Source organism: Ranitomeya variabilis, chromosome 3 (genome assembly GCF_051348905.1).
Source record: "Ranitomeya variabilis isolate aRanVar5 chromosome 3, aRanVar5.hap1, whole genome shotgun sequence".
In the NCBI taxonomy this organism is placed as follows: domain Eukaryota; kingdom Metazoa; phylum Chordata; class Amphibia; order Anura; family Dendrobatidae; genus Ranitomeya; species Ranitomeya variabilis.
Window position 1 is genome coordinate 115,699,836 of NC_135234.1, and position 23,479 is coordinate 115,723,314.

Sequence of the window (23,479 nt, forward strand, 5' to 3'; positions counted from 1 at the left end):
TTTAGTAAAGGTGAGTGCAAAAATTACCTTCTTATCTGAAATCTGTATATTATAATTTAGTATCACTGCTGCTATTCTTGCAATTAAATATATATGATAAAGACTTGGTAAATTGTGAAATGTTCGGATATTTGATGACTCAGACACTAACATTTAAGTCCAAATTTCAGATGGCACTTGGCAAGGAAAGGAAAAATACAATTTAGGCCGGAGACACACTGGTGCGAGATACGGCCGAGTCTCGCTGGTTAAAAGCAAGCTGTGGCACCGGCACTCCGGAACGGAGCGTGCGGCTCCATGTATTGCTATGCAGCTGCACGCTCCGCTCCGGAGTGTCGGTGCCACAGCTTGCTTTTAACCAGCGAGACTCGGCCGTATCTCGCACCAGTGTGTCTCCGGCCTAAGAAAAAGAAATGGCTGGAGCAGAGCGCCCCTCCCCCACGGCATAGGCGGAGGACAGCATGACAATGGGATGGAGGGTGTGGGGTGAGGGTGATGAAGGGGGCGGCCTGGAAGGGATGGTACTTAGGGCAGAGTTGGGGGTGGGGTCTCTTCAGTTCCCGCTCTCTGGGTGCAGGCGCTGTTCAACTCACCATGTCTGCTGTTGACAGGATCCTGGAGAGCTTGAGGGCTGCGGCGGCATCGCACCCTCAAGGCTGGCTGGAGGAGCAGGTGGCTGGCATCATCGGAGGGAGTGCAGTGTCAACAGCTCCATCTTCATCTCCGGTATGGTGTTCTCGGCGGACTAGACCCACCGTGCGTTTGTTCCCGGATTCGGCTCCCTCTGCCCCCCGCAGGTGCTGAAGCCCCTGCGGGTCGGGTGCCAGTATGTTACATGGCCAGCAGGCTTCGGCCTGGGAGGAATTCTACTGATAGGCAGGGTCCGTCAGCGGCTGCTAGGCCTTCGCCTCGCGGTAATATGGGGGCGGAGCTTCTCCTGCTTCAAGGGATCTGGACAGAGTGGCTGATTCTTCCCTGGGGTGTGCAGATGATGGGGGCCCGTGCGCTGCAGGGGCATCTCAGCAGGCACAGCAGAATATGGGCATTCAGCATCCTGCCCCCATTTTCCTTACGTAAAAGTTTATAAAGCGGCTGCTGTAGATCTTCGCTCTGGAGAGACAGGTAAAAATGAAGGAACGTGGATTAAAATCTGCCAGTGGCCCAATGACGAGCAGGAGACAAGATCCGAAGAAATGCGCTTTATTTGTCAATGCGTTGTGAAATGACACACTTGTTCATGTGGTTTGTCCTGATGAAGAAGCGGGTCACTTCCGAACGCACTGACAAATAAACCACATTTCTACGGATCTTGTCTCCTTCTCATCATTGGGCCAAATGAGACAAATGACAATTACTCAGAGGAGCAGCAGAAACTCAGAGAAAACTGTGATTTCATCAAACTGAAAGCAAGCAGCACAGTAAGTGATAACATCGCTGGAATCAGGGACTCTGCCTCTACATTATGCTGCTCTCAGATGGGCAGCAAAAACCTGGTCATAGATTCCCTTTAAGGGGGTTACAACTTTTTTCAATTTATAAAAATGTTTCCTGTGTAAGCTTAGACTATGTTCCCATGAAGAACTTTTGCTTTTTTTCTGCAATCAAGACCTGTACTCTTGGCAGTAAAGACGCCGAGTACAGAGAACGTGCCCTGCAGCGTTTTGACATATTTTTCATGCCCATACAAAGGCTTCAGTCCCTAATACAATATAGGAAAAAAATTAACATTTGTATTTCTTAAAAAAAAAAAAAAAAATTGATTTGTGCAGATCTCTCGTGTGTCCCTTCTGATTCTTTTTTTTGTTCTTACCTGAGGTGAATGATCGCTCGTGCAGCTCGCTTATACTATTCTGCCTCTTGTTGCTGGCGCTCTTCTCCTGGCTCGGCTCCAGGGGAGGGCGGAATCGGAGGCAACTGATGTTAGCGCCAGTGATGGAATCTGTCCATCTGTCGTCAAAGCAGAGGGAAAAAAGACAGATATCAAGAACTTGTGTGTTTTCCTCCCATCCATCTCACTCCATAGTTTATGTGGCCCATGCGAGTGACGAGGGGCTTGCAGAAGAGTCTCCACTTTCCCAGGTAGAAAGGCCTCAACCACTAAAGAACAATGCTGCTGTGCTCAGGGCGGCCATGTCCTTGGGTGCTGCCTTCCGGCCAATTATTATCATGCCCTTCTAATTACCCCTTTAATGACCAGAGAATTTTTCGGTCTTCCCTCCTTTTTTCCAACCCCTTCTTCCCAGATCCATAACGTCTTTCTTTTTCCGCCGGCATAGATATATGAGGGCTTGTAATTCACAACTTGTAGTTTCTATTAACACCACTCATTATGACATATAATATAGTGAGAATCAGGAAAACAAAAGACCAGGTTGGATGAAATGGTGAAAAATTGTTTTACCGCATTCATTGTGAGGTAAAAATGACCTGAAAACAATTTTTACATTTCATAATTTTTACCAGTGAAAAAGCACGAGGCTCAAATTTTTATGTTTTTCGAATATTTTTTTTAAACATATTTTAAAAACGCTCTGCATTATTTCTTGTCCCCTTAGGGGACTCTAATCTGTGATCAATTGACCGCTTGCACTATATGTGGCAGATATCCGAGGACTCACATTCAGCGGGAATGAATGGCGGTGCAGAGATCACCGGGTCACACATCGCAGCCAATCAGAGGTCGGCAGGTGATGTCAGCCAGAAAGTAACTGGCGACGCATTGCTGTAATGTTACAAGCTGCCCATCGCTTGCTGCAGTCAGTCACCGGCTTCTGGATGGATATAGGAGAGGTCCCCGCAAGTCGTGGGAGGCTGGAAAGGTGATAAAAATCATTTATTATTTTATACTCGTTGGAGAAGAGCCACAGGAACATTAATGGAAGGAGTCCAGAATAGAGGACATTATACCACTATGGGGGTCATGTATTACTGGAAGGTGCCCAGGATGGGGGGGGGCATTATACCAGTATGGGGGCCATGTATCACTGGAAGGGGCCCAGGATGGGGGGGGACATTATACCACTATGGGGGTCATGTATTACTGGAAGGTGCCCAGGATGGGGGGGGGACATTATACCAGTATGGGGGACATATTACTGGAAGGGGCCCAGGATGGGAGACATTATACCAGTATGGGGGACATATTACTGGAAGGGGCCCAGGATGGGAGACATTATACCAGTATGGGGGACATATTACTGGAAGGGGCCCAGGATGGGGAGACATTATACCAGTATGTCGGACATATATTACTGGAAGGGGCCCAAGGTGGGGAGACATTATACCAGTATGGGGGACATATTACTGGAAGGGGCCCAGGATGGGGAGACATTATACCAGTATGTGGGACATATATTCTTGGAAGGGGCCCAGGATGGGAGACATTATACCAGTATGGGGGACATATATTCTTGGAAGGGGCCCAGGATGGGGAGACATTATACCAGTATGGGGGACATATTACTGGAAGGGGCCCAGGATGGGGAGACATTATACCAGTATGTGGGACATATATTCTTGGAAGGGGCCCAGGATGGGGAGACATTATACCAGTATGTGGGACATATATTCTTGGAAGGGGCCCAGGATGGGGAGACATTATACCAGTATGTGGGACATATATTCTTGGAAGGGGCCCAGGATGGGGAGACATTATACCAGTATGGGGGACATATTACTGGAAGGGGCCCAGGATGGGGGGACATAAATTACTGGAAGGGGCCCAGGATGGGAGACATTATATAAAAAAAAAAAGGACCAGAATGGAGTACATTATACCAGGAAAGTCCCCTCGGCAGTTACCATGGTGTCACCGTGTGATGTCATCACTCACCATGGATTACACAGGTCTGCAAAAAAAATTTTCTCAAGAACTGTTTTGGTTATTCCACGTAATCTTTATGTTTTTAAGTGCGCTGAATCCGAAAATGACCTCCGTTTTGTCATAGGACATCACGTTTTCTGACAATTTAAGTAACTATGTAAAGCGCCATGGAATAAATGGCGCTATAACAATAAATAATAATAACTATGTTAAATAAGACAATACCTCAAAATAAATGAAAATAGACTCATAAAATTAATTTTTTTATTACAAATGTTTAATGAAAATAATTTTTTTTACTGCAATGAGCTCACTAAGGCTACTTTCACACTAGCGTCGTACTCGGCCCGTCGCAGAGCGTCGGGCCGACGTACCAACGCTAGCGTTGTTAGCGTTGCACAACGGGTGCAGCGGATACAGAATTTCAGCGCATCCGCTGCCCCATTGTGAGGTTCGGGGAGGTGGGGGCGGAGTTCCGACCGCGCATGCGCGGTCGGAAAAGACGTTTCCGACATAGCAAAAAACATTGCAAGCAACGTTTTTTGCTCCCGACGGTCCGCCACAACACGACGCATCCGTCGCACGACGGATGCGACGTGTGGCAATCTGTTGCAATGCGTCGCTAATGAAAGTCAATGCACTTTTTGGAAGTGCATCTGAACAGCAAGGTGGATTGCTGTTGAGGGGAGATAGAGAGAAAAAAAAAAAAAAAATCTATAAATCTTCAGCACAGCGAGTGTGAGCGAGCTGAGTGTGACCTGAGCGTAAGTGTGAACGGCGGTAAGTGTGTGACTTGTGATTCAGTGACTTTGGAATCAGGGAGTTTCCAAGGGAGGAATTGCTTCTGTTTTTTTTTTTTTTTTTGGGTTTAATTAATACTTTGTATTTATTTTTAATTAACGTTTCTGTGTGCTGCAATCCCCATTAGGAAATGTGCTCCACAATTGTTAATGCCATCCAGTGTACATCTTGCCACATGTATGCAGTCCTTGACCAGCCGGTCGAGGGTGCATACTGCTGTGCGAGATGTGAGCACGTTGTGCATTTGGAAACCCAGATACTGGATCTAAATGTGCAGCTGGCAACACTGAGATCCATAGACAATATGGAGAGGAGTCTTCTGCTCACAGAGCAGACGCTCAATGGGATAGATGAGGAGGGGGATGGTAGGATGGAGCTGCAGGACAGTGTGGCAGTTAGCTGGGTGACAGATAGAAGGCGGGGTAGAGGGAAGAGTGCCAGGGAGGCTAGTCCTGATCTGGCACACCCCAATAAGTTTGCTAGGTTGGCAGATGAGGGGGGTGCCAGTACAGGGGTAGCACTGCTGCAGCCAGGCATGTCCTCTGAAAGCCGGAGGAGTGACTGCTCCAGTAAGGGGGGAAATAGGAGAGCAGGGCAGGCCAGACAGGTGCTGGTAGTGGGGGACTCAATTATTAGGGGAACAGATAGGGCAATCTGTCACAAAGACAGGGATCGTCGGACGGTGTGCTGCCTACCTGGCGCTCGAGTCCGACACATCGCTGATTGGGTGGACAGATTACTGGGAGGGGCTGGTGAGGACCCAGCGGTCATGGTGCACATTGGCACAAATGACAAAGTTAGAGGTAGGTGGAAGGTCCTTAAAGATGATTTCAGGGAATTAGGCTGCAAGCTGAAAGCAAGGACCTCCAACGTGGTATTTTCCGAAATACTGCCTGTACCACGTGCCACGCCAGAGAGGCAACGGGAGATTAGGGAGGTTAATAAGTGGCTCAAGAATTGGTGTAGGAAGGAGGGGTTTGGGTTCCTGCAGAACTGGGCCGACTTCTCAGTTGGCTACAGGCTCTACGCTAGGGACGGGCTGCACCTCAATGGGGAAGGTGCAGCTGTGCTGGGGGAGAAAATGGTTAGAAGGTTGGAGGAGTGTTTAAACTAGGGAATGGGGGGGAGGGTATTCATTTTATAGGAGGGGAAGATAGTGCAGATAGAGACCTGGGCACAAATAAGGAAGTTGGGGGTGGCGGTGGCATGGGGGGTGGGGTTAGAACAGTTAGGCTAGGGTCACATTGCGTTATGTGACCGCGTTTAACGGACTACGTTACACCGCGGCATAACGCGGTGTTAACGTAGTCCGTTAACGCCGCCATAGCCTGTAATGGTGAGCGCGTCGCTAGCGCCCGCCCACATTGGGCGGGCGCTAGCGATGTCGCGTCATTTGAGTGACGGACCTCGGACGCTGCTTGCAGCGTCCGCGGCGCGCCCGAGGTCCGTTCCTCGCTAGTGCAGATCGGGGATCTGCGCTAGCGGGGACACCGAACGCGGACCCTAGGGAAGCATTGCGTTAGCGCAACCCGCTAGCGCTATGCGCTTAACGGATTGCCCTAACGCAATGTGACCCTAGCCACAGTAATTTAAGAAAGAATAGAGGTACAGAGAGTAACATCAAGTGCATGTATACTAATGCCAGAAGCCTCGCCAACAAAATGGACGAATTAGAATTAATGTTGTTGGAGCATAGTTATGACATGGTGGGGATATCTGAGACGTGGCTGGATGAGAGCCATGACTGGGCTGTTAACTTGCAGGGCTATAGCCTGTTCAGAAATGACCGTACAGATAAGCGAGGGGGAGGGGTGTGTCTATATGTAAAATCTTCCTTAAAACCCATCCTGCGTGATAATATAGGTGAATTTAATGAAAATGTAGAGTCCCTGTGGGTGGAGATAAGGGGAGGGGGAAAAAATAATAAATTACTGATAGGGGTTTGTTATAAATCTCCAAAACTAATGGAAGCAATGGAGAATATCCTCGTAAAGCAAATAGATGAAGCTGCGACTCAAGGAGAAGTCATTATTATGGGGGACTTCAACTACCCTGAAATAGATTGGGGAACAGAAACTTGCAGTTCCAGCAAAGGTAATCGGTTTTTGACAACTATGAGAGACAATTACCTTTCACAACTGGTTCAGGACCCAACAAGGAGGGGGGCACTGCTAGACCTAATATTAACCAACAGGCCAGACCGCATATCAAATATAAGGGTTGGGGGTCACTTGGGGAATAGTGATCACAAAATAATAAGTTTTCATGTAACCTTTAATAAGATGGGTAGTAGGGGGGTGACAAGGACACTAAACTTCAGGAGGGCAAATTTCCAACGGATGAGAGAGGATCTTGGTGCAATTAACTGGGACGATATCCTGAGACACAAAAATACACAAAGAAAATGGGAGACGTTTATTAGCATCCTGGATAGGACCTGTGCACAGTATATACCGTATGGGAATAAACATACTAGAAATAGGAGGAAACCAATATGGCTAAATAGAGCTGTAAGGGGCGCAATAAGGGACAAAAAGAAAGCATTTAGAGAATTAAAGGAAGTAGGTAGTGAGGAGGCATTAAATAAATACAGAAAATTAAATAAATTCTGTAAAAAGCAAATCAAGGCAGCAAAGATTGAGACAGAGAGACTCATTGCCAGAGAGAGTAAAAATAATCCCAAAATATTCTTTAACTATATAAATAGTAAGAAACTAAAAAATGACAGTGTTGGCCCCCTTAAAAATAGTCTGGGTGAAATGGTGGATGAGGATGAGGAAAAAGCCAATATGCTAAATGACTTTTTTTCATCAGTATTTACAAAAGAAAATCCCATGGCAGACAAAATGACTAGTGATAAAAATTCCCCATTAAATGTCACCTGCTTAACCCAGCAGGAAGTACAGCGGCGTCTAAAAATAACTAAAATTGATAAATCTCCGGGCCCGGATGGGATACACCCCCGAGTACTGCAGGAACTAAGTACAGTCATTGATAGACCATTATTTTTAATCTTTAAAGACTCCATAATAACAGGGTCTGTACCACAGGACTGGCGTATAGCAAATGTGGTGCCAATATTCAAAAAAGGGGCAAAAACTGAACTCGGTAATTATAGGCCAGTAAGCTTAACCTCTACTGTGGGTAAAATCCTGGAGGGCATTCTAAGGGATGCTATGCTGGAGTATCTGAAGAGGAATAACCTCATGACCCAGTATCAGCACGGGTTTACTAGGGACCGTTCATGTCAGACTAATTTGATCAGCTTCTATGAAGAGCCAAGTTCCGGACTGGACCAAGGGAACCCAGTGGACGTAGTATATATGGACTTTTCCAAAGCTTTTGATACGGTGCCACACAAAAGGTTGTTACATAAAATGAGAGTAATGGGGATAGGGGAAAATATGTGTAAGTGGGTTGAGAGCTGGCTCAGGGATAGGAAACAAAGGGTGGTTATTAATGGAGCACACTCGGACTGGGTCACGGTTAGCAGTGGGGTACCACAGGGGTCAGTATTGGGCCCTCTTCTTTTTAACATTTATTAATGACCTTGTAGGGGGCATTCAGAGTAGAATTTCAATATTTGCAGATGACACTAAACTCTGCAGGGTAATCAATACAGGGGAGGACAATTTTATATTACAGGATGATTTATGTAAACTAGAAGCTTGGGCTGATAAATGGCAAATGAGCTTTAATGGGGATAAATGTAAGGTCATGCACTTGGGTAGAAGTAATAAGATGTATAACTATGTGCTTAATTCTAAAACTCTGGGCAAAACCGTCAATGAAAAAGACCTGGGTGTATGGGTGGATGACAAACTCATATTCAGTGGCCAGTGTCAGGCAGCTGCTACAAAGGCAAATAAAATAATGGGATGTATTAAAAGAGGCATAGATGCTCATGAGGAGAACATAATTTTACCTCTATACAAGTCACTAGTTCGACCACACTTAGAATACTGTGCACAGTTCTGGTCTCCGGTGTATAAGAAAGACATAGCTGAACTGGAGCGGGTGCAGAGAAGAGCGACCAAGGTTATTAGAGGACTGGGGGGTCTGCAATAGCAAGATAGGTTATTACACTTGGGGCTATTTAGTTTGGAAAAACGAAGACTAAGGGGTGATCTTATTTTAATGTATAAATATATGAGGGGACAGTACAAAGACCTTTCTGGTGATCTTTTTAATCATAGACCTGAGACAGGGACAAGGGGGCATCCTCTACGTCTGGAGGAAAGAAGGTTTAAGCATAATAACAGACGCGGATTCTTTACTGTAAGAGCAGTGAGACTATGGAACTCTCTGCCGTATGATGTTGTAATGAGTGATTCATTAATTAAATTTAAGAGGGGACTGGATACCTTTCTGGAAAAGTATAATGTTACAGGGTATATACACTAGATTCCTTGATAAGGCGTTGATCCAGGGAACTAGTCTGATTGCCGTATGTGGAGTACATTAAAATCTATTCTTCTTCCCTGTGAGGCTTCTCTTGGTGCATTTACGCTTGTGAGTAGCATCTGGAATGTCTCTCTGAAGTGTCCAACAGTAGTCTGCCATCATTGTAATGCTCCATCTTCCCTGGTATCTTCTTTCCATCTGTTTATTGTCCTGGTGGGATCGTTCACCTTGCTCTTCACTCACAGCTCCCAAATTTTCAGGAAAGTTGTCAAGGTGGGAATGGAGGAAATGCACTTTCAAACTCATCAGGCAACCTAAAGCTTGAAATGCTTTCAGCATTCGTCCGACGATTTTTTTGTAGTCAGGGTCTTTGTTATTGCCTAAAAATTTCTCTACGACCTCTGTAAATGCAAACCACCCTTCTTTTTGAGGATGCGTCATGGTATTGATAAACTGTTGATCAGCTATAAGCCTTCTAATGTCTGGTCCGACGAACACACCTTCCGCCAATTTTGCCTCTGAGAGGCCTGGAAACTTGGTGACCAAGTATTTGAAGCATCCTCCATCTTTTGGAAGTGATTTTACGAATTGCTTCATCAATCCCAATTTTATGTGGAGAGGTGGTAGAAGAACTTTATGGTGAGGAACCAAAGTTTCTTGGAGGACATTTTTTTTCACCAACTGTGAGCACCCTCGGCAGTTATATTTTTTTTGGCATTGTATATCTTCAATGCATTGATGTGAATTAATTAATAGTAATTTTGACTTTCAAAACCCTAAGATAAAAAAATACCAAAAATTGAGAAAAATATACTAAATTTTAAGAGATTTTTGCATTTTGTGGCAAATCCTGACGACCAGGATTTTTTTTTCAATATTTTTTTGGGGTTTTCAGCACACCAAAATACATGGAAATTAGATAAAAATAATCAAAAAGCTTTTTAGTCGCAGACCTGTGTATTGATCACCAGTAACAACAGTAACCGTCGGAAGTGACAAAAACCTGCAACCAATCCCGTATCCGGGAAGGTGATTTAAGGGATTGTGCAGGATTAGAAAAACATAACTGTTTTCTTCCAATCACAGTGCCAGACCTGCTTCACAGCAGTGAATAGAGCTGAACTGTAATACCGGACACAGCCAACAGACAGGTGTGGCGCTGTTTTTTGAAGAAACAAAGCAGAATTTTTCAAATCTTGTACAACCCTCTTAGATTCTTTACCTTAAGCCGAAACCTTATATCGAAGATATCAATGTAATTATCCAAATATCAAGCAAACATTCACTTCACAGAGGAGGAGGACAGGAGCTCTAGTGCCACCCATTGGAGGTGGCAATGCTAAAAGTCAATATCGACCATTTAATGCGCCGTGGCACATGACACAGGATAGGAAGCCAAACCAGAAGCTCCATTTACAGACAAGTGTTTTGGGCTTTTTGCTTCCTATCAGTGCAAACCTACAGCCAATAGGGGGCACTAGAGCTCCTGTCCTCTTCATCTAAACGGGCAACTAGCATCTTATAATTCCCAGAGCAGCATTGGCCTATAAGTCTCCTTACACCAACTGGGCCCCTCCACAAGGAACAACTTGACCTCCTGCACTCTCTAAACACTAAGTAACTGGTAGAAAATAGAGATTTATGGCAATTATGAGATATTCTTAATTGTGAGTAATCTCTACATTGCTCTGCATGTATGGATGGTGGATACAAAGACAGAAGGCCGGTTACATAAATTACACATTTTGCTCATTAGTGAAATAAAAGTTCAGATATTATTAGAGAATGAGGGAAATGAGGAGCAGAAGTCACAGACAGGAGGGATAGGACAGGACATAAATCAGCAGATACTATGAGGATCCTCACCCTCCACTAGCTGGAGCCCTCTGAGGATTCCGCTCCCCAGTTGCCGAGTTACCGCACAACATTCCGTGACCTCATAACCGACAATCACCTGCAGCCAGTGGCCTATACATGGAATGGGCTTCTATCCTCTTATGGACACAGTTGACTGGCCTTAAAGGGGTTCTCCGAGACACGGAATAAAACAAATAATACACATTAAAATATAGAACATTTTTCTAAATACCTTTATTTACCCAAAAGGGATGCTTTATCTAGTGATCTCTGTCAGAATGCAGAAAAAAATTGTCATGCTGCCGTATTCAGACTGTTTCAACTCTGCAAAGTAAAAAATAAGCAAAGGGTTCACGAGATCTCAGAAAAGTCATTCACTTTGCTGCGACAGTAAAATTCTCAGCTATTCACGGCATAAATGTGTCGTGTGCACCTTCCCTTCCACTGTAACAAATAGCGTGTATGTAATAGTTTGTGTATAAAATCCCACCCTGTGAGCTACCTATACAGCTGCTATATAGTGGCTTGCCAAAGTATTCACCCCCTGGCTTTGGACCGATTTTTCTTATAGTACAACTGGTGTTTACATATTTTTGCAATCTGATTTGTGTGTGAGGCATCAGCACTAAATAGTCTAAAGGTACCTTCACACGAAACGACATCGCTAGCGATCCGTGACGTTGCAGCGTCCTGGCTAGCGATATCGTTTCGTTTGACACGCAGCAGCGATCAGGATCCTGCTGTGATGTCGCTGGTCGCTGAATAAAGTCCAGAACTTTATTTAGTTACATAGTTACATAGTTATTAAGGTTGAAGGAAGACTGTAAGTCCATCTAGTTCAACCCATAGCCTAAGGCTACTTTCACACTAGCGTTAACTGCATTACGTCGCAAATCCGTTTTTTGCCGAAAAAACGGATGCGTCAAAAAAAGGGAAAAACGTATGCAACGCATACAGCATTTCGACGGATCCGTTGCAAATCCGCTAAACGTTTCCGTCGAAAATACTGGATGCGTTGCATACGTTGCATACGTTTTTACCATCCGTTGCATCCGTTTTTACGACGGATCCGTTTTTAAAATGGGAGGCTCCCAAATTTGATTGGCTACTGGAAAATATGGAAAACTATATAGTTACTGTTTTTACAGCCCATCTTTGAGGGTTTTAGTTTTGTGGCAGTGATGGAAGGTGTTCTTGGGAGGATTGCTAGTTTGGTTACCGACGTTATCTTTGAGACGAATCGCCTGGATATCATAGTGCGGGAGAAGGAGGCGGCAGCGGAAAGACGTAGGATGCTTCTGCAGCAACGGAGACGACTGTGGATTCATCCGATTAATGAACTACGGATGATGATAAAGGGATCCAAACCCTAACCCTACCCCTAACCTCACACCTAACCGTTTAATGAACATTTTCTGACAGTCATAGTGCCACGTATTTCAGTGCCACGTACTATAAGTACTATAACTACGTGGTTATACGTGGCACTGAAAAATCGTGGCATTTACGTGAAATACGTGGCACTTAAATACGTGGAACTTATGTACGTGGCACTTAAATACGTGGCACTTAAATACGTGGAACTTATGTACGTGGCACTTATGTACGTGGCACTTATGTACGTGGCACTTATGTACGTGGAACTTATGTACGTGGCACTTAAATACGTGGCACTTAAATACGTGGCACTTATATAAGTGCCACGTATATAAGTGCCACGTATATAAGTGCCACGTATATACGTGGCCATATATGTGGGGTTGAAGGCCCAGGCCAGGTTTATATAGATTTGGGGGTGTCTGGCCAATTGGCAACAAAATCCAGCTTCTGAGCATGCTCAGTGTAAAAAAACGTATTGCAGCGCTGCATTGCGTCGTACGACGTGTCCCGATGCATCCGTCGCTCATAGGCTTCCATTATAGCCAACGACGCATGCCGCAGGATGCGTCGCGACACGTTTTTTAGGCGGAGACAAAAACGCTACAAGCAACGTTTTTTGCCGACGACGTATCGCCAAATTTCGACGCATCCGTCGTACGACGTACACGACGTATGCCAATCCGTCGCAATACGTCGCCAATACAAGTCTATGGGGAAAAAACGCATCCAGCAAAAACTTTTGCTGGATGCGTTTTTTCGAAAAAAAGACGTTTTGAGACGGAATGCAGTTAACGCTAGTGTGAAAGTAGCCTAACCTAACATGCCCTAACATGTTGATCCAGAGGAAGGCAAAAAAAAAACATGTGGCAAAGAGTAACTCCACCATGGGGAAAAAAATTCCTTCCCGACTCCACATACGGCAATCAGACTAGTTCCCTGGATCAACGCCTTATCAAGGAATCTAGTGTATATACCCTGTAACATTATACTTTTCCAGAAAGGTATCCAGTCCCCTCTTAAATTTAATTAATGAATCACTCATTACAACATCATACGGCAGAGAGTTCCATAGTCTCACTGCTCTTACAGTAAAGAATCCGCGTCTGTTGTTATGCTTAAACCTTCTTTCCTCCAGACGTAGAGGATGCCCCCTTGTCCCTGTCTCAGGTCTATGATTAAAAAGATCATCAGAAAGGTCTTTGTACTGTCCCCTCATATATTTATACATTAAAATAAGATCACCCCTTAGTCTTCGTTTTTCCAAACTAAATAGCCCCAAGTGTAATAACCTATCTTGGTATTGCAGACCCCCCAGTCCTCTAATAACCTTGGTCGCTCTTCTCTGCACCCGCTCCAGTTCAGCTATGTCTTTCTTATACACCGGAGACCAGAACTGTGCACAGTATTCTAAGTGTGGTCGAACTAGTGACTTGTATAGAGGTAAAATTATGTTCTCCTCATGAGCATCTATGCCTCTTTTAATACATCCCATTATTTTATTTGCCTTTGTAGCAGCTGCCTGACACTGGCCACTGAATATGAGTTTGTCATCCACCCATATACCCAGGTCTTTTTCATTGACGGTTTTGCCCAGAGTTTTAGAATTAAGCACATAGTTATACATCTTATTACTTCTACCCAAGTGCGTGACCTTACATTTATCCCCATTAAAGCTCATTTGCCATTTATCAGCCCAAGCTTCTAGTTTACATAAATCATCCTGTAATATAAAATTGTCCTCCCCTGTATTGATTACCCTGCAGAGTTTAGTGTCATCTGCAAATATTGAAATTCTACTCTGAATGCCCCCTACAAGGTCATTAATAAATGTTAAAAAGAAGAGGGCCCAATACTGACCCCTGTGGTACCCCACTGCTAACCGTGACCCAGTCCGAGTGTGCTCCATTAATAACCACCCTTTGTTTCCTATCCCTGAGCCAGCTCTCAACCCACTTACACATATTTTCCCCTATCCCCATTACTCTCATTTTATGTAACAACCTTTTGTGTGGCACCGTATCAAAAGCTTTGGAAAAGTCCATATACACTACGTCCACTGGGTTCCCTTGGTCCAGTCCGGTACTTACCTCTTCATAGAAGCTGATCAAATTAGTCTGACATGAACGGTCCCTAGTAAACCCGCGCTGATACTGGGTCATGAGGTTATTCCTCTTCAGATACTCCAGTATATTATCCCTTAGAATGCCCTCCAGGATTTTACCCACAGTAGAGGTTAAGCTTACTGGCCTATAATTACCGAGTTCAGTTTTTGCCCCTTTTTTGAATATTGGCACCACATTTGCTATACGCCAGTCCTGTGGTACAGACCCTGTTATTATGGAGTCTTTAAAGATTAAAAATAATGGTCTATCAATGACTGTACTTAGTTCCTGCAGTACTCGGGGGTGTATCCCATCCGGGCCCGGAGATTTGTCAATTTTAGTTATTTTTAGATGCCGCTGTACTTCCTGCTGGGTTAAGCAGGTGACATTTAATGGGGAATTTTTATCACTAGTCATTTTGTCTGCCATGGGATTTTCTTTTGTAAATACTGATGAAAAAAAGTCATTTAGCATATTGGCTTTTTCCTCATCCTCATCCACCATTTCCCCCAGATTATTTTTAAGGGGGCCAACACTGTCATTTTTTAGTTTCTTACTATTTATATAGTTAAAGAATATTTTGGGATTATTTTTACTCTCTCTGGCAATGAGTCTCTCTGTCTCAATCTTTGCTGCCTTGATTTGCTTTTTACAGAATTTATTTAATTTTCTGTATTTATTTAATGCCTCCTCACTACCTACTTCCTTTAATTCTCTAAATGCTTTCTTTTTGTCCCTTATTTGGTCGTCCGATCGCTGTGTATCGTTGTGTTTGAAAGCAAAAGCAACGATACCAGCGATGTTTTACACTGGTAACCAGGGTAAACATCGGGTTACCAAGCGCAGGGCCGCGCTTAGTAACCTGATGTTTACCCTGGTTACCAGCGTAAAAGTAAAAAAAACAAACAGTACATGCTCACCTGCGAGTCCCCCAGCGTCTGCTTCCTGACACTTACTGAGCGCCGGCCCTAAAGTGAAAGTGAAAGCACAGCGGTGACGTCACCGCTGTGCTGTTAGGGCCGGAGCTCAGTCAGTGTCAGGAAGCAGACGCTGGGGGACGCGCAGGTGAGCATGTACTGTTTGTTTCTTTTACTTTTAGGCTGGTAACCAGGGTAAACATCGGGTTACTAAGCGCGGCCCTGCGCTTAGCAACCCGATGTTTACCCTGGTTACCCGGGGACCGCGGCATCGTTGGTCGCTGGAGAGCGGTCTGTGTGACAGCTCTCCAGCGATCAAACAGCGACGCTGCAGCGATCGGCATCGTTGTCGCTATCGCTGCAGCGTCGCTTCGTGTGAAGGTACCTTACGTTGGTGAAGTGAAGTGTTCAAGTGAGAGAAATATAGGCCTAAATTATATTTATGGGATCAAATAATCTAAAATTGTCATGTACATATGTATTCACCCCTTCTGTGATGAAGCCCCTAAAAATTCATAGATTATATAAATTCAAACAATTATAATGTTTATATGTAAAATGAACATAATAGCTATTCTATCTCATTTTTGGATCTAGATCTTCAGGGAAATGCAGGGCAAATAATTGAGAGCAAAACTTATCACAAGCCACTGAAAGGAAACACTATATCGCCTGCTCACAGTAGCCACACAATAAATCTGTCCCAGTAGGGGAACATATTAGACTGAAAAGAAATTGCTCTAAAGTTAAAGATATGAACACAGAATTTGATAGTCTGCATGAAAAATTAAAAAAAAACACAAGTGTCCGGATTGGTCGCTCAGAAGAGCCAGAAACATAGCCCTCACTAAAAATAGGGATGATTTAATTGAGCCCAAATATAATCCAGTGAGAAAAGCAAAAAAATAAAAAACCCTTTTGTTTGCTTACGGTACAGCCCCCAATTCAATGATATTAAGGGTATGTTCACACGTTCCTGATTTCAATCCTTTTTTTTGAGGACTAAAACCGCAGCTCTTGGCAGAAAACGCAGGTGCGTTTTTGGTGCGGTTTTTAGTGCGGTTTTTTATGCAGTTTTGTCTGCAGATTGTCTGTGTTTGAACACAAATAAAGCTTTAACTGCAGTGGGGGAAAAAAAAAAAAAAAGAAATGATGTAATTTCCTTGTCCAACCCTTTTCTTCTTCCATCCTCCATTTTGGGACTAAACACCAAAATGAGTGGACGTGTTTTGAATGACAGCGCTCCGCAGAGTGCTGAGCGTAGGCCAGATCACAGCCCGCGGATCCAGCTCGATCCAGCTATTTAAGTCTACGTTCACATTTGCGGTCTGCGCCGCAGCGTCGGGCGCCGCAGCGTCGCCGCATGCGTCATGCGCCCCTATATTTAACATGGGGGCGCATGGACATGCGTCGCACTTGCGTTTTGCGCCGCATGCGTCACTGCAGCGCACGCATCCGGGCGCAGAGGACGCAGCAAGTTGCATTTTTGCTGCGTCCAAAATCAATCAAAAAAAGGACGCATGCGGCGCAAAACGCAGCATTGTGCATGCGTTTTGCTGCGTTTTTGTTTGCGTTGTGTGTTGCGGCGCCGACGCTGCGGCGCACAACGCAAATGTGAACATAGCCTAAGTGCCACGTGTTTCAGTGCCACGTATTTCAGTGCCACGTATTTCAGTGCCACGTATCACGTATTTCAGTGCCACGTATCACATATTTAAGTGCCACGTATCACGTATTTAAGTGCCACGTATCACGTATTTAAGTGCCACGTATCACACATATATATAACGTATAACACACTGACAGGAGCCATAGTTCCTGTCGGTGTGTCACTGCGCATGCGCGAGCGAGTTTACCGGCGGTCATTGACCCCGGCACTCTCGCTTAACGGCAGTGCTGCATGGGAAAGTTCAACGCAGCTGTACTGCCGTTAACCGAGACGCCGGAGCCATTGAACTCCGGAACAGTACGCGATACACTGCTAGGAGCTTCGCTCCTGGCAGTGTATCGCCGGAGAGCAGCCGATCGGCGTGGGACACTCGTTTTATGGATTCTGTGGACAGGGAGTATGGATTTGATTTTTTATTTTGGGATTTTATCTAGGGGATCGAGGGCTTCGCCTACAAGTGTGCTGTTGGTGAGTATATACTCTGTGTTATATGTTGTATGTACTGTGTGTCATGTATGTGTATTGTGTGTGTTTTGGGTAACTTTACAACTGTGCTAAGTCGCCGGACATAGGGACAACTCTCCCATCCTAATACCGGATGGGAGTAGTAGTCCCATACGGCGACTTAGCACAATGGTGGCACTAGCGTCGCATGGGGACACACACACATACACACACACACACACATACCAAATCAATCAAACGGCCGACACGATCCCCATGCGACGGTATGCCTCCATGTCTCTCCGCCCACGCACTTCCGGCCGCTTCCCCGCACTTCCTGCTGCAGCGGTTCTGCACCACAAACCGCAATAAAACCCGCAGATATATTTTTGATCTGCGGGTTTTACTGCGGGTTTGACCTCACAATGGAGGTCTATGGGTGCAGAACCGCTGCAGTTTCGGACAAAGTAGTGACATGCTCCTTCTTTTTTCCCGCAGCTATTCAGCGCGGCTTTTTTTTGGAAATTCAGGATCGTGTGCACAGTGGTTCCTGTTTTCCATAGGGTACATTGTACTGTACCCTGCATGGAAAAAAGCTGCGGAACCGCAGCGGCAAAACCGCTGCGGTTCCGCGGTAAAAAACGCACTGTGTGAACATGGCCTTAAAATGTTATTTAGAAATGTTTACCAATATATGAAGATGAGACTCTAGCTAAAATTCTTGATTTGGGAGGAAATGTAGTAGCTAGGAGAGCTCCCACTATTGGAAACAGTTTCACCGGGATTATTTTCATGGAAACCACTTGTGCAAAATTGACTGACTCTCAAGGGCAGGGGTCCCCAAACTTTTTACACAGGGGGCCAGTTCACTGTCCCTCAGACCGTTGGAGGGCCGGACTATAAAAAAAAACTGTGAAAATCCCTATGTACACTACACATATCTCATTTTAAAGTAAAAAAACATACAGGGAACAAATACAATATTCAAAATAAAGTACTAGTAAATTTAAATCAACAAACTCGCCATTATACACAGTAGGATGGGCCCGAAGCTCCCTTATACACAGTGTGATGGGCCCGCAGCTTCCTTATACACAGTATGATGGACTCACAGCTCCCTTATACACAGTATGATTGGCCCGCAGCTCCCTTATACACAGTATGATGGGCCCGCAGCTTCCTTATACACAGTATGATGGGCCCACAGCTCCCTTATACACAGTATGATGGACCCGCAGCTCCCTTATACACAGTATGATGGGCCCGCAGCTTCCTTATACACAGTATGATGGGCCCGCAGCTTCCTTATACACAGTATGATGGGTGTCATGATTCCCAATGGCAGGGAATTTGTCAACATAACACGGGCAAAAACAGGACGAGCTCTAGGGTGATGGAACCTGAGCTGACCGCGATCCTGAACCTCAACACTCAACTAACAGTAGCCGGGGGACGTTCCTGGGGGGCCCCCAGACGTCTCGCGCCAGCCGGAGATCCAGCCTCCCCTATCAGAAGAATAACAGACCTCACTTGCCTCCAGAGAAATACTCCCACAGAAATAGCAGCCTCCCACATATAATGACGGTGAAATGAGAGGAAGGCACAAACGTAGTTATGAAAACAGATTCAGCAAAATGAGGCCCGCTTAAGCTAGATAGCAGAGGATACAAAAGGTGAACTGCGCGGTCAGCTGAAAAACCCTTCAAAATACCATCCTGAAATTACTTGAACTCATGTGCCAACTCATGGTACATGAGTGGTAATTTCAGCCCACTAGAGCAACCAACAGCAGAGAATTACATATCTGCAAGCTGGACTAAAAAACATGAAAGCAATCATGAAACAGGGAAATACAGACTTAGCTTGTCTTGAAGGCCTAGGAGCAGGTAACAGAGACACACACTGATACATTGATAGCCGGCAAGGGAATGACAGGAAAGCCAGGTTAAATAGGAAACACCCAGCCTCTGATGGACAGGTGGAAACCAGAGACCGCAACCCACCAAAGTCACCCAGTACCAGTCGTAACCACCAGAGGGAGCCCAAAAACAGAATCCACAACAGTACCCCCCCCTTGAGGAGGGGTCACCGAACCCTCACGAGAACCCCCAGGGCGATCAGGATGAGCTCTATGGAAGGCGCGGACCAAATCAGTCGCATGAACATCAGAGGCGACCACCCAGGAATTATCCTCCTGACCATAACCCTTCCACTTAACCAAATACTGGAGTTTACGTCTGGAAACACGAGAATCCAAGATCTTCTCAACAACATACTCCAATTCTCCCTCCACCAGCACCGGAGCAGGAGGCTCAACCGAAGGAACAACGGGCACCTCATACCTCCGCAATAACGACCGATGGAACACATTATGAATAGCAAACGATGCTGGGAGATCCAAACGAAAAGATACAGGGTTAAGAATCTCCAAGATCTTATAAGGACCGATGAACCGAGGCTTAAACTTGGGAGAAGAGACCTTCATAGGGACAAAACGAGAAGACAACCACACCAAGTCCCCAACACGAAGTCGGGGACCCACGCGGCGACGACGATTAGCAAACTGCTGAGCCTTCTCCTGAGACAACTTCAAATTGTCCACCACCTGATTCCAAATCTGATGTAGCCTATCCACCACCACGTCCACTCCAGGACAATCCGAAGGCTCCACCTGACCAGAGGAAAAACGAGGATGAAACCCCGAATTACAAAAGAAAGGAGAAACCAAAGTAGCAGAACTAGCCCGATTATTAAGGGCAAATTCGGCCAGTGGCAAAAAGGCAACCCAGTCATCTTGATCAGCAGAAACAAAACACCTTAAATAAGTTTCCAAGGTCTGATTAGTTCGCTCCGTCTGGCCATTCGTCTGAGGATGGAATGCAGACGAGAGACAAATTAATGCCCATCTTAGCATAAAACGTCCGCCAAAATCTAGACACAAACTGGGATCCCCTGTCCGAGACGATATTCTCCGGAATCCCATGCAAACGAACCACGTTCTGAAAAAACAAAGGGACCAACTCAGAGGAGGAAGGCAACTTAGGCAAGGGTACCAAATGAACCATCTTAGAAAAGCGGTCACACACAACCCAGATAACGGACATTTTCTGTGAGACAGGGAGATCTGAAATAAAATCCATGGAAATGTGCGTCCAAGGCCTCTTCGGGATAGGCAAGGATAACAACAACCCACTGGCCCGAGAACAGCAAGGCTTAGCCCGAGCACACACTTCACAAGACTGCACAAAGGTGCGCACATCCCTTGACAAGGAAGGCCACCAAAAAGACCTGGCCACCAAGTCTCTAGTACCAAATATTCCAGGATGACCAGCCAACACAGAAGAATGGACCTCGGAGATGACTCTACTGGTCAAATCATCCGGAACAAACAGTCTTTCTGGTGGACACCGATCAGGTCTATCCGCCTGAAACTCCTGCAATGCACGTCGCAAGTCTGGGGAGACGGCGGACAATATTACCCCCATCCCTAAGGATGCCAGTAGGCCCAGAGTCTCCAGGAGAGTCAGGCACAAAACTCCTGGAAAGAGCATCTGCCTTCACATTCTTTGAACCTGGCAGGTATGAAACCACAAAATTGAAACGAGAAAAAAAACAACGACCAACGAGCCTGTCTAGGATTCAGACGCCTGGCAGACTCAAGGTAAATCAGATTTTTGTGATCAGTCAAGACCACCACACGATGTCTAGCACCCTCAAGCCAATGACGCCACTCCTCAAATGCCCACTTCATGGCCAAAAGCTCCCGATTACCCACATCATAATTGCGCTCGGCGGGCGAGAATTTTCTAGAAAAGAACGCACATGGCTTCATCACCGAGCCATCGGAACTTCTCTGTGACAAAACCGCCCCCGCTCCAATCTCGGAAGCATCAACCTCAACCTGAAAAGGAAGTGAAACATCTGGTTGACATAACACAGGAGCAGAAGAAAACCGGCGCTTAAGTTCCTGAAAGGCCTCCACAGCCGCAGGAGACCAATTAGCAACATCAGCACCCTTTTTAGTCAAATCAGTCAAAGGTTTAACAACACTGGAAAAATTAGAAATGAACCGACGATAAAAATTAGCAAAACCCAAGAACTTCTGAAGACTCTTAACAGATGTAGGTTGTGTCCAGTCACAAATCGCCTGAACCTTGACGGGATCCATCTCAATAGTAGAAGGAGAAAAAATGTACCCCAAAAAAGAAATCTTCTGGACTCCGAAGAGACATTTTGAGCCCTTCACAAACAGAGAATTGGCCCGCAGGACTTGAAACACCTTCCTGACCTGTAGAACATGAGACTCCCAGTCATCAGAAAACACCAAAATATCATCCAAATACACAATCATAAACTTATCCAGATATTCACGGAAAATATTGTGCATAAAGGACTGAAAGACTGAAGGAGCATTAGAAAGTCCAAAAGGCATTACCAAATACTCAAAATGGCCCTCAGGCGTATTAAATGCGGTTTTCCACTCATCACCCTGCTTTATCCGCACAAGATTATACGCACCGCGAAGATCTATCTTAGTGAACCACCTAGCCCCCTTAATGCGAGCAAACAAATCAGTCAATAATGGCAATGGATACTGATATTTGACTGTAATCTTATTCAGAAGGCGATAATCTATACAAGGCCTCAGGGAACCATCTTTTTTAGCCACGAAAAAAAAACCTGCTCCCAGAGGGGACGAAGATGGACGAATATGTCCCTTTTCCAAGGACTCCTTAATATAATTCCGCATAGCAGTATGCTCTGGCACTGACAGATTAAATAAACGACCCTTAGGGAACTTACTGCCAGGAATTAATTCTATAGCACAGTCACAATCCCTATGAGGAGGGAGCGAGTTGAGCTTAGGCTCCTCAAAAACATCCCGATAGTCAGACAAAAATACAGGGACCTCAGAAGGAGTAGATGAAGCAATTGAAATCAGAGGTGCATCATCATGAACCCCCTGACATCCCCAGCTTAACACAGACATTGTTTTCCAATCCAGGACTGGATTATGAGTTTGTAACCATGGCAGACCAAGCACTAGTACATCATGTAAATTATACAGTACAAGGAAGCGAATCACCTCCTGATGAACGGGAGTCATGCGCATGGTCACTTGTGTCCAGTACTGCGGTTTATTCATAGCCAATGGTGTAGAGTCAATTCCCTTCAAAGGAATAGGAACTTCCAGAGGCTCCAGACTAAAACCGCAGCGTTTGGCAAATGACCAATCCATAAGACTCAGGGCAGCGCCCGAATCCACATAGGCATCGACGGAAATGGATGACAGTGAACAAATCAGAGTTACAGACAAAATGAACTTAGACTGCAGAGTACTAATGACAAAAGATTTATCAACCTTTTTTGTGCGTTTAGAGCATGCTGATATAACATGAGCTGAATCACCACAATAAAAACACAATCCATTTTTCCGCCTATAATTTTGCCGTTCACTTCTGGACTGAATTCTATCACATTGCATAGTCTCAGGTGCCTGTTCAGAAGACACCGCCAACTGGTGCACAGGTTTGCGCTCCCGTAAACGCCGATCAATCTGAATGGCCATAGTCATAGACTCATTCAGACCTGTAGGCGCAGGGAACCCCACCATAATATCCTTAATGGCCTCAGAAAGACCATCTCTGAAGTTTGCAGCCAGGGCGCACTCATTCCACTGAGTAAGCACCGACCATTTCCGAAATTTTTGACAATATACTTCCGCTTCATCATGCCCCTGAGAGAGGGCCAATAAAGCCTTTTCAGCCTGAATCTCCAGGTTAGGTTCCTCATAGAGCAATCCCAGTGCCAGAAAAAACGCATCCACACTGAGCAATGCAGGATCCCCTGGTGCCAATGCAAATGCCCAATTCTGAGGGTCGCCCCGCAGGAAAGATATTACAATCTTGACCTGCTGAGCAGGGTCTCCAGAGGAGCGAGATTTCAAAGAAAGAAACAATTTGCAATTGTTCCTGAAATTCAGGAAGGTAGATCTATCTCCAGAAAAAAACTCTGGAATAGGAATTCTAGGTTCAGACATAGGAGTGTGAACAACAAAATCCTGTATATTTTGAACTTCTGC

At 45.2% G+C, this 23,479-nt stretch overlaps 1 long non-coding RNA gene across 3 annotated transcripts; it reads right to left on the reverse strand.

Moving 5' to 3' along the window:
* Positions 1-407: 407 nt before the first annotated feature.
* On the reverse strand, positions 408-10,951 carry LOC143815411 (uncharacterized). Of its 3 annotated transcripts, none has more exons than XR_013223741.1 (3): positions 10,895-10,951; positions 2,619-2,811; positions 408-1,110 (listed from the first exon to the last, which is right to left on the reverse strand). It is a non-coding gene; the product is annotated as an uncharacterized LOC143815411 (long non-coding RNA). The 3 variants fall into 3 exon arrangements; XR_013223743.1 differs by lacking the exon at positions 10,895-10,951 and adding an exon at positions 3,802-3,821; XR_013223742.1 differs by lacking the exon at positions 10,895-10,951 and adding an exon at positions 3,778-3,797.
* Between the last annotated feature and the right edge of the window lie 12,528 nt (positions 10,952-23,479).